At 41.9% G+C, this 12,942-nt stretch overlaps 1 long non-coding RNA gene across 3 annotated transcripts; it reads left to right on the top strand.

Moving 5' to 3' along the window:
• The first annotated feature begins 22 nt into the window (after positions 1 to 22).
• LOC139184572 (uncharacterized) lies at positions 23 to 7,424 on the top strand. Of its 3 annotated transcripts, none has more exons than XR_011568112.1 (3): positions 23 to 177; positions 3,990 to 4,088; positions 6,621 to 7,424. It is a non-coding gene; the product is annotated as an uncharacterized lncRNA (long non-coding RNA). The 3 variants fall into 3 exon arrangements; XR_011568110.1 differs by having other exon boundaries at positions 24 to 177; positions 3,990 to 4,079; XR_011568111.1 differs by lacking the exon at positions 3,990 to 4,088 and having other exon boundaries at positions 27 to 177.
• The last annotated feature ends 5,518 nt before the right edge of the window (positions 7,425 to 12,942 follow it).

Raw genomic sequence — 12,942 nt, forward strand, 5'->3', positions numbered from 1 at the left:
TGCCGGCTCCTCCTTTCCCGCCTACTTCAGGCTTTTCCTCGTTGCCTGTGCGCCATCTTTACTGGGGGCAGCTTCCGGCATGAGGCAGTCCACAGGTTGAAGGCGTGGTGTCTCTGAATTAGTTAACCCGCGGAAGGGAAGCTGAAAGAGACGCGGGTCCTCCGGTACACTGCTCTGGTAACTCGCGTAATGGCGTGGAAGGGTGGTCCTTTCTCGCGCCTCATGGGCCTCCCGCCTTTTCTCCCCAGGTACCGCTCCGGTCACCGTCGGACGGCGGACCGCGCGGCTATTGGCTGAAAGGGACGCCCTGCTCAGTGTCGCCACATCCGGCACTGCTCTCGGCTTGTGGGGCTCGTTGGCTCAGTACCCGCGGCTGTTTATTCGTGATTCACCCCTGACCGCGGCGGCCTCTCCGCCCTCCGTCCCAGCCTCCTTTTCTGGCTGCTTGCGTTACCTGGGGCGCCTGGTCCGGCTGCTACCCTGACTGGGGCTGGACTCAGCAAATTGTTTACACAGACAAATAGGCCCTGATTAACTCGTTCAACCTCATGTCTCATTCTACCACTTGACCTAAAGTTTTTCCCCTTCCCTCCTGTCAGGCGCATCTCTTCTCTTAGGCTGTAGAACCCATTTCTGTCCACCTCTTTCGAGGCATCACGGTGCCCTAGCCCTTTCTTAGCTCCTCTCCCTTTAGCTTCTCTTTCTCTGCTGCTGCTGCTAAGTCGCTTCAGTCGTGTCCGACTTTGTGCCCACCAGGCTCCTCTGTCCCTGGGATTCTCCTGGCAAGAATACTGGAGTGGGTTGCCATTTCCTTCTCCAATGCATGAAAGTGAAAAGTGAAAGTGAAGTCGCTCAGTCGTCCTCGACTCTTAGCGACCCCATGGACTGCAGCCTACCAGGCTCCTCCATCCATGGGATTTTCCAGGCAAGAATACTGGAGTGGGTTGCCATTGCCTTCTCCAATCCTTAACAAAATTCTCGTTTCCGGGTAAATTATGCCCAGAGACTGAGACTGTCTTTGCCAGTACAGTAATTTTTTAAATACAGGTTCACTGCAGAAATTATAATTTATAGTAACAGTATTTCCCAAGTTCCTAGTATACGGGATAATGTCTCTTAATAAGCAAATGAAAAGAAGTAACATCCTCCCAACTGTAAAAGGGCCACAAGGTTAAAACTGTTTTGATAGATGATTTCTAAAACTGTTTTTCCTATCTTCCCCTTGTGTTGCTGGGAACTAAATTTGCATTCTTTGTTACTGATTAATGCTGGCGGGCCTTCTTGCTAGTTTTGCTTGTTCCTTTTAACCCCAGTCTCAAGACTTTCCTTAAATACTCCTGGTTTCTCCCAGAAAGCAGGACGGTAATTTTCAGGAAGTTAGTCTGCTACTGTCCTCATTTGCTGTCAAATCAATAAATTTCGTTTTCCTCTATCCTTAGAACCTTCCCATTATCTTCAGTCTGTATTGGGAAGGAGGACTGAATTTTCATTACAAAATCAGTGATATGTTAATTATACTGTTGTTCCAGCCAAAGGGGGGTTTGAAAGCAATAAAATCCAAATTTAGTTCAGGTGTACCTTTCTATGAGTTGGTTCCTGGTATAGTCAGTCATTCCTTCCAGTTGGGTATCAGGGTTAGGACCTATTACCAATGTTGGTAGAGGTTGCTCCCGAGGTTATTCCTCCAGGGACCCTTACATGGCTTGTGCCACTGCCTACAAGGACTAGCACTGCCAGGTTAGGAACAGATCTCCCTTCTTTTCTGAATTCAGTTCAGTTTAGATGCTCAGTTGTTTCTGACTCTTTGTGACTCCATGAACTGCAGCACGCCAGGCCTCCCTGTCCATCACCAACTCCTGGAATTCACCCAAACTCATGTCCATCAAGTCGGTGATGCTATCCAACCATCTCATCCTCTGTCGTCCCCTTCTCTTCCTGCCCCCAATCCCTCCCAGCATCAGAGTCTTTTCCAATGAGTCAACTCTTCGCATCAGGTGGCCAAGGTATTGGAGTTTCAGCTTCAACATCAGTCCTTCCAATAAACACCCAGGACTGATTTCCTTTAGATGGACTGGTTGGATCTCCTTGCTGTCCAAGGGACTCTCAAGAGTCTTTTCCAACACCACAGTTCAAAAGCATCAATTCTTCGGCACTCTGTTTTCTTTATAGTCCAACTCTCATATCCATACATGACTACTGGAAAAACCATAACCTTGACTAGACAGACCTTTGTTGGCAAAGCAATGTCTCTGCTTTTTAATATGCTGTCTAGGTTGGTCATAACTTTCCTTCCAAGGAGTAAGCGTCTTTTAATTTCATGGCTGTAGTCACCATCTGCAGTGATTTTGGAGCCCAGAAAAATAAAATCTGCCTCTGTTTCCACTGTTACCCCATCTATTTGCCATGAAGTGATGGGACCGAATGCCATGGTCTTAGTTTTCTGAATGTTGAGTTTTAAACCAACTTTTTCACTCTCCTCTTTCACTTTCATCAAGAGGCTCTTTAGTTCTTCTTCACTTTCTGCCATAAGGGTGGTGTCATCTGCATATCTGAGGTTATTGATATTACTCCCGGCAATCTTGATTCCAGCTTGTGCTTCCTCTAGCCCAGCGTTTCTCATGATGTACTCTGCGTATAAGTTAAATAAGCAGGGTGACAATATACAGCCTTGACGTACTCCTTTTCCTATTTGGAACCAGTCTGTTGTTCCATGTCCAGTTCTAAATGTTGCTTCCTGACCTGCATACAGGTTTCACAAGAGGCAGGTCAGGTGGTCTGGTATTCCTCTTTCAGAATTTTCCACAGTTTATTGTGATCCACACAGTCAAAGGCTTTGGCATAGTCAACAAAGCAGAAATAGATGTTTTTCTGGAACTTTCTTGCTTTTTCCATGATCCAGCGAATGTTGGCAATTTGATCTCTGGTTCCTCTGTCTTTTCTAAAACCAGCTTGAATATCTGGAAGTTCACGGTTCACGTATTGCTGAAGCCTGGCTTGAAGAATTTTGAGCGTTACTTTCCTAGCGTGTGAGATGAGTGCAATTGTGTGGTAGTTTGAGCATTCTTTGGCATTGCCTTTCTTTGGGATTGGAATAAAAACTGACCTTTTCCAGTCTTGTGGCCACTGCTGAGTTTTCCAAATTTGTTGGCATATTGAGTGCAGCACTTTCACAGCGTCATCCTTCAGGATTTGGATTACCGTATTTTTCTTCAATACTGTATAAATTCCAATTTCCATAAATCTGGATCCACATGATCAATATTGCTAGAGTTACTTTGGTTTTAAAGCAATTTGTGTGAAACTACAAGCACAGAGGGTGGGACACAGTAAATGTTAACTATAATTAAAACTCAGTAAAGAAGACCTCTAGGCAAGAGGCAGTAAACCATAGACAGGATGTTAGATTATATAGTAGAATTCACACCATTTAAAACTTGGAAATACTACAATTACAACTGGAGATTTTAGCACCACTTTTAGCCTTTGTGAGATTTGCTGGAAGACAGCCACAAAAAACAAAGATACAGAGATCAGAATGCAATGATAAGGTTGAATCAATTAAATAGGGATTACTTAGTTTTTTTATATTATGCTCCATGTCATTTTGACATGGAGACATTTTTGTTATCTAGAAAGATTTCGTGCCAGCAAATACTTTGTCATGAAAATTTGAAAATAATAACAAAGTTAACCAATCTAATCTCTTGGAAGTAAAAACAAATTTTCTAAATAGCTATTGGGTAAAAAGGAAAGTAGCTGCCAGTATGAACTATTTGGTGGAGGAAGTTAAAGGCAGTAAAAGCTGTGCTTATCAATATTCAGCTTGAATGCTTAGTCACTGGTGTCATATGGAACTCCAGTATTTGAATTCTAGCACCAATGATTATTAATCATGTGATCTTGGGACATAGACTAGAACACTGCCATTCTTGTGGGTAAAGAGTTGGAAGGGGTATTGCACGTTTCTCAACTTTTTCATCCTGTTACAGGTTGAATTGTCACCCTTAAATTCATATGTTGAAGTTCCAACCCCAGTATCTCAGAATGTGACAGTGTTTGGAGATAGGACCTTTAAAGAGGTAATTAAGGTAAAATGAAGTCAGTAAGGTGGGCCCTACTCCAGTTTGACTCATGTCTTTATAAGAAGAGATTAACACACACATACACACCCACACATGCATGGGTGCTAAGATCTGGGGAAGACAGCCATCTACCAACCAAGAAGAGTGGCCTCAAAAGAAATAGCCCTGTTGACACCTTGATGATGGATTTCTAGCCTCCACAATTGTGAGAAAATTAATTTCTGTTGTTTAAAGCCCAGTGTTTCTTTAGGGCAATCCTAGCAAACTAATACATTCCCTGAACAACAGAGAGCTTCCTTGGAAACCCATCACAGCACAGTTCATAATGAATTAGAGCAGCCATGAATACCCTCTGAAACTTTATTTTATAAACATAAATACCTGCAAATTCATATCAGTTTAATATAAAGTATTTTACATTAATTTCTAAAAAGCTGAACAGTGGAACCCTACTCCCAACCACTTCCACGCCGAGGGATGGAGGAGAGGCAGGGTTACAGGCCCCAGCTGGGGTGCTATGTGTCGGGAAACCTGGTCACTGGAATTTTCATTGGCCCGTTATAACCTCTCTGGGCTTTGGTTTCCTCATCAGTAAAATAAGGATAACAATTCCTCCTCAGGGCATCCCATTGAGTGTTTGTGAAGACTAAAAAGTAACTATGGAAAATTTAGGGGTTGGTATCCCTAATCTGCAGTAATGTTAACATGCTCATGGTGGGAATTCCGTGGTGGGCCAGTGGTTGGGCCTCTGTGCTTCCACAGCAGTGGGCACGAGTTCCATCCCCAGTCAAGGAACTTGGATCCCTCAAGTTGCAAAAAACAGAAAAACATGCTCTGGGTTGCTCCAGGGGAAAAGATGAAGATGGTAAAAATAGATTTAAGTTTTAGGTTTAGGGATGTTAGAGGGAAACTTCTGTTAATCTGGATGCATTAATTGCTGTGTGTTCTCGTGGATGCACTTTTGGTTATTGCATCAAAATATAGTAACATCCTTCCTCTTCTTCCCCTTCAAAATTTAATAACATCCTTCCCCTTGAAGAATAGTGTGTGCTGCAAAGCTAGAGGTTGTCAGAAAGCGACACCTTGTGGCCTCTGTGGTGTACTATCCTGGGGTATATTGGGCGTTCCCAGGCTCTGAAAAAGGTGGCTTAAAACTCAACATTCAGAGAATGAAGATCATGGCATCTGGTTCCATCACTTCATGGCAAATAGATGGGGAAACAGTGGAAACAGTGACAGATTTTTATCTTTTGGGGCTCCAAAATCACTGCAGATGGTGACTGCAGCCATGAAACTAAAAGACACTTGCTCCTTGAAAGAAAAGTTATGACCAACCTAGACAGCATATTAAAAAGCAGAGACATTATTTTGCCAACAAAGGTCCATCTAGTCAAGGCTATGGTTTTTCCAGTGGTCATGTACGGATGTGAGAGTTAGACTGTGAAGAAAGCTGAGCGCCAAAGAATTGATGCTTTTGAACTGTGGTGTTGGAGAAGACTCTTGAGAGTCCCTTGGACAGCAAGGAGATCCAACCAGTCCATCCTAAAGGAAATCAGTCCTGAATATTCATTGGAAGGACTGATGCTGAAGCTGAAACTCCAATACTTTGGCCACCTGATGCGGAGAGCTGACTCATTTGAAAAGACCCTGATGCTGGGAAAGATTGAAGGCAGGAGGAGAAAGGGATGACAGAGGATGAGATGGTTGGATGGCATCACCGGCTCAATGGACATGAATTTGAGTAAACTCCGGGAGTTGGTGATGGATAGGGAGGCCTGGCGTGCTGCAGTCCATAGGATTGCAAAGAGCTGGACACGACTGAGCAACTGAACTAAACAGGGTCATTTGCTAAAGGGCTTAAAGTAAAGTAAAAGTCGCTCAGTGGTGTCCAACTCTTTGTGACCCCATGGACTGTACAGTCCATGGAATTCTCCAGGCCAGAATACTGGGGTGGGTAGACTTTCCCTTCTCGAGGGGATCTTCCCAACCCAGGGATCCAACCCAGGTCTCCCACATTGCAGGCAGATTCTTTACCAGCTGAGCCACAAGGGAAGCCTCAAAGGGCTTAAAAGAGGCACCAAATCATGTTCCCTTTCCCCACAATATATTGTAAAGAGGAAGGTTAATAATTTGACATCTTTAAAACATATATACTTTACATATTCCTTCAGCCTGTTTTTTAGTGAAGAGTAGTGAAACATTTTCTTTTAACGAAATCATGTATTTCTTTGTATTCAATATAAGAGTTTATTACATGCACTAATGAACATTTTTTATTAAGTAATTTGGAGTTGCCTTCAATATTGAGTTTTTTTATTTATTAATACTTTGGGACAATTTCAGTTCTCTTATTAAGGAAGGAGTAGTCTTATTTAAAATATGATTTAAAAATTTTAGGCTTTCTGGTCAGGAAAATGTCATCATATAATGTCTAACATTTATTTTTGAGTAATATTTTCAATTGATAATAAGCCCAGAGAATTAATGTTTATTTGACAGTTTTTATTTTTAAATATATTTATGATTTTGTTCTTTCAGTGTTGCTGTTGCTGCTGCTAAGTTGCTTCAGTCATGTCCGACTCTGTTCGACCCCAGAGACGGCAGCCCACCAGGATCCCCCGTCCCTGGGATTCTCCAGGCAAGAACACTGGAGCGGGTTGCCATTTCCTTCTCCAGTGCATGAAAGTGAAAGTGAAGTTGCTCAGTCATGTCTGACTCCTAGCAACCCCATGGACTACGGCCTACCAGGCTCCTCTATCCATGGGATTTGCCAGGCAAGAGTACTGGAGTGGGGTGCCATTGCCTTCTCCTTTTACTGAGATATAATTGACTTATAGCACTGAATAAATTTAAGGTGTATAGCATAATAATTTGAGTTACATACATCATGAAATTATTATTATAATAAGTTTAGGAACATCCATTATCTCATGTAGTTACAGAATTAAATAGAAAATTTAATGGAAAAATACTTTTTCCTTGTAAAGAGAATTCAGGATTTACTCTCTTAACTTTCATATATAACATACATACAGCAGTATTAATTATCTGTATCATGGACATTTTATCCCTAGTACCTATTTATCTTATAACTGGAATTTTGTACCTTTGACTTCCTTCGTCCATTCCCCCCCCATACCCTACTTCTGACAACCATAAATCTAATCTCTTTTTATGAGTTTGTTTGTTTTTGAAGTATAATTGACTTAAGAAACTGTTAGTTTCTTATACACAACATAGTGATTTGATATTTCAGTACATTTCAAAATGATCACTGCAGTAAATCTATTTATACTCTGTCCCCATACAAAGATTAAATAATTATTGATTATATCCCCCAGACTGTACATTGCATTCTTGTGACTCATTTATTTTGCAACTGGAAGCTTGTACCTCTTAAATCTCCCTCACCTATTTCTCTCTCCCCCTCAACCCCCTCTTCTCTCGCAACCACCTGTTTGTTTTTTGCATCTGTTTCAAAAACCCTGTTTCTCTTTTGTTATATTTGTTAATTTGTTTTATTTAGTTTATTTTTTTTGCCACACCACCTGGCATGAAGGATCTTAGTTCCCCAACCATGGATCAAACCTGTGCCCCCTGTAGTGGAAGCTAGGAGACTTAACCACTGGATTGTCAGGGAAGTCCCACTTTTCTTTTTTTAGATTCTGCATGTAAGTGAAATCATACAGTGTTTACTTTTCTCTGTCTGATTTTGTTTTTACTTAGCATAATGGCCTAGCTTTATCTGTGTTGTCACTAATGGCAAGATTTCATTCCTTTTTGTGGCTATGTAATATTCCATTGTGTATATATGCCAGATCTTTATCCATTCATCTGTTGATGGGCACTTAGCTTGGTTTCATATCTTAGCTATTATAAATAATGCTGCAGTGAACATAGAGGTGCATGTATTGTTTTCAAATTAGTGTTTGCTGGATTGTATGGTAGTTCTATTTTTAATTTTTTGAGGAATCTCCTAGTGGCTGCACCAATTTACATTCTCACCAACAGTGCATGAGGGTTCTCTCTTCTGCACAACTTTACCAACACTTACTATTTGTTATCTTTTTTATAATAGCCATTCCTATGGGTGAGGTGATAGCTCATTGTAATTTTAATTTGCATTTCCCTGATGATTATGATATTGGGCATCTTTTCATATGCTTGTTGGCCATCTGTATGTCTTATTTGGAAAAATATCTGTTCAGATCTCTGCTGCCCATTTATTAATTGGATTGCTTGTTTTTTAAATGTTGGGTTGTATGAGTTATTTGTGTATTTTGAATCTTAACCCCTTATCATATAAGTTGCTTGTAAATATTTTCTTTCATTCAGTTGGCACCCTTTTTGTTTTGTTGATAGTGTCCTTCACTGTGCAAAAGTTTCTTGGTTTGAAGTAGTCTCATTTGTTTACTTTGGTTTTGTTTCCCTTGCCTAAGGAAACGTCCAAAAAAAGAAACAAATGCTGCTAAGATTGATGTCAAAGAGCATACTGCCTATGTTTTTTTAAGTCTTTAATCCATTTTGAGTTTATTCTTGTGCATGGTGTGAGAAAGTATTCCAGTTTGGTTATTTTTGCATGTAGCTGTCTAGTTTTCCCAAATACATAATTTTAAGGGAATTTTATTTAAATTTATTTTTTAGTTTTATTTAAACACACAAATCATTTGCAAATAAGATTCTCACTGACAGTTTTCCTATTAAAATATTGAAGTAGGCAGACAGAGAAACAATGTTTAGTTTTGGATGTATACTTCATAATGTCACATGATCTCAGAAGTTAAGATAGGCTTCCCAGCTACCTGGCAGGGTCACTGTAACATAACAAATGTCCACTACATTGATCAAATTTTGCATGATTGAACATAATGGAAACTCAGTTCCATGTGTCCAGCCCACACTGCACAGCATTTAGTTGTAGACTCTTGAAAGAAATGACCTGACATTGAACAGTTTTATTTTATATTCCCTTTCGAATTCTGAATGTTAACCAGATTCTGGAAAAGCAACTTCAGTTCCAAGGAAACTTTCCTTTTTAATTGTTTTATATTTTAAAGAATCAAATAATGTGGGAGAGTATTTTTTGTTTAATTTTCACAGATTTGTAAACCAGAGAAATGAAAATCCGAACCTCTTGTATTTTGTGTTCTTGGTGGGCTTGGCCAGAAATGTAGCCACATCAGTTAATGGGTAGGGAAAAGAAATTCCTATGGGAAACTATCAAATCTGGCACTGTCATCATTTCTTCTCTAGTGTCTCTGGAGTTAGACTGTCTGGATTTAAATTCTGGCCCTATCATCACTAGATGTGTGACTTTGGACAAGTTACTTAACCTCTCTGTGCCTGAGTTTCTTCTTCTGTATATCTGAGGATAATCTTTTTTAAGAAATTAAAAAGTATATTTTTTTGTTTGAAGTACAGTTAATTTGCTCAGTCCTATCTGACTCTTTGCGACCCCATGGACCCTCTGTCCATGGGATTTTCCAGGCAATAGTCCTGGAGTGGATTGCTATTTCCTTCTCCAGGGGATCTTCCCAACCCAGGGATCGAACCTGGGTCTCCCGGATTGTAGATAGACACTTTACCGTCTGAGCCCATCTGAGTCCCATTTGGCTTCCCTGGTGGCTCAGACAGTAAAGCGTCTGTCTACAATGCAGGAGACCTGGGTTCCATCCCTGGGTCGGGAAGATCCACTGGAGAAGGAAATGGCAATCCACTCCAGGACTATTGCCTGGAAAATCCCATGGACAGAGGGTCCATGGGGTCGCAAAGAGTCGGACACGACTGAGCGACTTCACTTTTCACAGTTAATTTACAATGTTGAGTTAGTTTCAAGTATACAGCAAAATGATTCAGTTATAACTAAGGATAATCTTAATACCTCTTCTGTAGTGTTTTTACATGTGAGATAAACCACCTAAAGTGCTTACACAGTGTCTGGCCTATAGAAAGCATGTAGTAAGTGTTGGCTACTATTATTAGTATGAGTTTTAGGAATCATAGGTTTTTTGAGCTAGTAGGACTCTCAACATTCATTTGATCCAGATCCTTGTCCAAAATCTCTAATTTTTATTCCAGTCTAGCAGATAAGATAGTTTTTCTATTTATTGCAGGTCATTAACAGGGTGCTCTGAACTCTTTTAAAAGGTAGTCAACTAGATGGTAATCTCCCTTCAAGGAGGAATAATGTTTCTTTAAAAATGTAAATGCTTTTGAACTGTGGTGTTGGAGAAGACTCTTGAGAGTCCTTTGGACTGCACGAGATCAAACCAGTCAATCCTAAAGGAAATCGGTCCTGAATATTATTGGAAGGGCTGATGCTGAAGCTCCAATATTTTGGCCACTTGATGTGAAGAACTGACTCATTGGAAAAGACCCTGATGCTGGGCAAGATTGAAGACAGGAGGAGAAGGGGACAACAGAGGATGAGATGGTTGGATGGCATCACCGACTTGATGGACATGAATTTGAGCAGGCTCTGGGAGTTGGTGAGGGACAGGGAAGCCTGGCGTGCTACAGTCCTGAGGTCACAAAGAGTCGGACACAACCGAGCAACTGAACTGAACTGAAAAACATAAAGTGGTCATTGTCCTGGAGGTGGTGTGCATGGTGATGGGCGCATGACCCGTTAGTCCATGCACGTTTCAGGAGCTGCCTTTCTCCTTTCCATTGGGTTATTGGGAATCTCGCTCCAGGGCTGAGTGCAAACAGCCATTTGGTGATTTTCTCTGCTGTTCACATGCACTGCAAATCTTTGGGAGCACAGGGGGAGAGGGAGAATTGAGATAACATAGCTCTATCCTACTGTTTCAAGTGAAGATTGAGAGTAGAATACAGCCAAAGTCACTTGATCACTCACCTGCAGAGAAAAGGCAAGTAATAATATACATGGGTTAAGTGGGTTGAGTACAAGGGGAAAACCCTGTAGTGCAGGCAGAGTAATAAATGTCAGTGGACACTTGGCTGTGCTATTGGGTAGAGTGGGGAGTGGTGCTGGCCATGGTGAGCTAAAGAACATAAGACCTGTGGAAAGGGGCATCTCTGCTCAGCTCTGTTTCCAATAGCAACAACAAAACACTCTGAAGGCAAACAGTGTACAAATAAGAGCAAGTGCATCTGTTTGCCCCATATGACATGCATGTCACCAGTTTGCAACCTCCAAACAAAGGTCTTTGGGCTTACGCATTCCAACTTCTCACCTGATATAGGGATTCCCTGTCTAGCCTCCCTATTTGAACACTTCCGGAGAGTGGCCACTTCCTCATGAGGCGCTCTGCTGAACCGAAACTGTCTCTTTGAACTGGCTGCAGGTTGTCCTCCTTTGTCCCTCTGTAGAGATGAGGAGTAAGACACATCTTTGCTAGATGATGACTTCCCACAGGAGGTAATAGTTGTCATGCTGGGCTTCCCCGCTCCCCCCGTCTTTCTTCAGCTGTGACATGACATGGTTTCTGGGCCTCACTCTCTGGTTCCTGTCCTCCAGAGCTGCTTGTCCAGAAGCCTCATGATGAGAACTGTAGGTATAAGGGTAAGGCAGCCCTTGTACACACTTTGGAACTTTGATCTCTAAGAGGCCAAGCAAATAGGGACATCTGTCCTGCCAAGTCCTATCTTCCTCCTTTGACATATTTTGGGTCCATCAGAGAATGGGGAAAGAAAGATCTCACTTTTGCAAAGCCATCTGGAAAAGTGGAGGGGTTTTACTGAGAAAGGAGTTTCTTTGAAGTTGATAGGTGTTTACCCTGGGACCCTGAGATGCTCAGAACAGAAGGAGATACAGAAGCCTACTCTGGAAGTTCAGCCTTCTCCTCTTTCCTCAGCCTCTTAAGATAGCTGAAACCCCCAGAACCTTCCTCAGTGTCCATTCAGCCCATGGGAAACCTATATCCTATTTTAATCCACTTTATGGGAATGCTACTGGCTACCTTGGCCCTCCTCCTCCCCTCAGGCTGGGCCATCTTTTCTAGCCCCTTTCTCCACACTCTAGCAGCACCAGCTCTAGGCATTGGGCAGTCCAATGGTTCTGAAATTGAAGGTAAAAAGTGTTGCCAGTCCTTTATTGCTGAAGGGGAGAAGGTATGTACAAATACTTTGGGTGCCCCTAGTCTTACAGGGGTAGGAGAACATGTCTAATGCCCACCCTGCTCCCTAGGGCATGGGAAAGCGATGGCTGTTGCTCCATGAACTCTACACTTTTTACTTCCTCTACTTTTGACCACCAGTCCGCACTCTACCATCCTTCAGGCTGTATGTATGGGGTCAGAAGTGATTAGTGAGTGAACGTGCATGTTGGGCCTGCTCTGCAGAAATCACATGAAATCACAACTCCGTATAGGCCCTGCATTAAGATAACAGCCTCACATCTGGTGGCCCTTTGAACTCGGAATGGAGGCTCTAAAATCAAATCCAGAAATGCTGGTAGCATTCCACCATGCTTTCCCAGTGCTAAGTTAGAAGTTACTTTGAAGTAACCTCTGCAAACAGTGGGAAGAGGGTGGCCTGGATTTTCTCCCTTCCCCGGGTTCTTCCCATACAGTGCAGACTGCTTGAGTTTTGATAAATGTGCATGAGACACTTTCTCTAGTTTCAAGAAATGGTCTAGGTAGAATTGTTATATGGATTTCCCCCTATTGGGTGAGCCATTGTAGCATGAAGTTGTGAGAGGGAAGGGGTTCAATGCATGGGTTTCCTCTTTTTAAAAAAACTTTTTTGAAGTATAGTTGATTTAGTGTTGAATTAACTTCTGCTGTATAGCAGAGTGACTCAGTTTTATACATATATATATATGTTCTTTTGGGAGAAGGCAATGGCACCCCACTCCAGTACTGTTGCCCAAAAAATCCCATGGACGGAGGAGTCT

This window comes from Bos indicus, chromosome 8 (assembly GCF_029378745.1).
Source record: "Bos indicus isolate NIAB-ARS_2022 breed Sahiwal x Tharparkar chromosome 8, NIAB-ARS_B.indTharparkar_mat_pri_1.0, whole genome shotgun sequence".
Lineage (NCBI taxonomy): Eukaryota > Metazoa > Chordata > Mammalia > Artiodactyla > Bovidae > Bos > Bos indicus.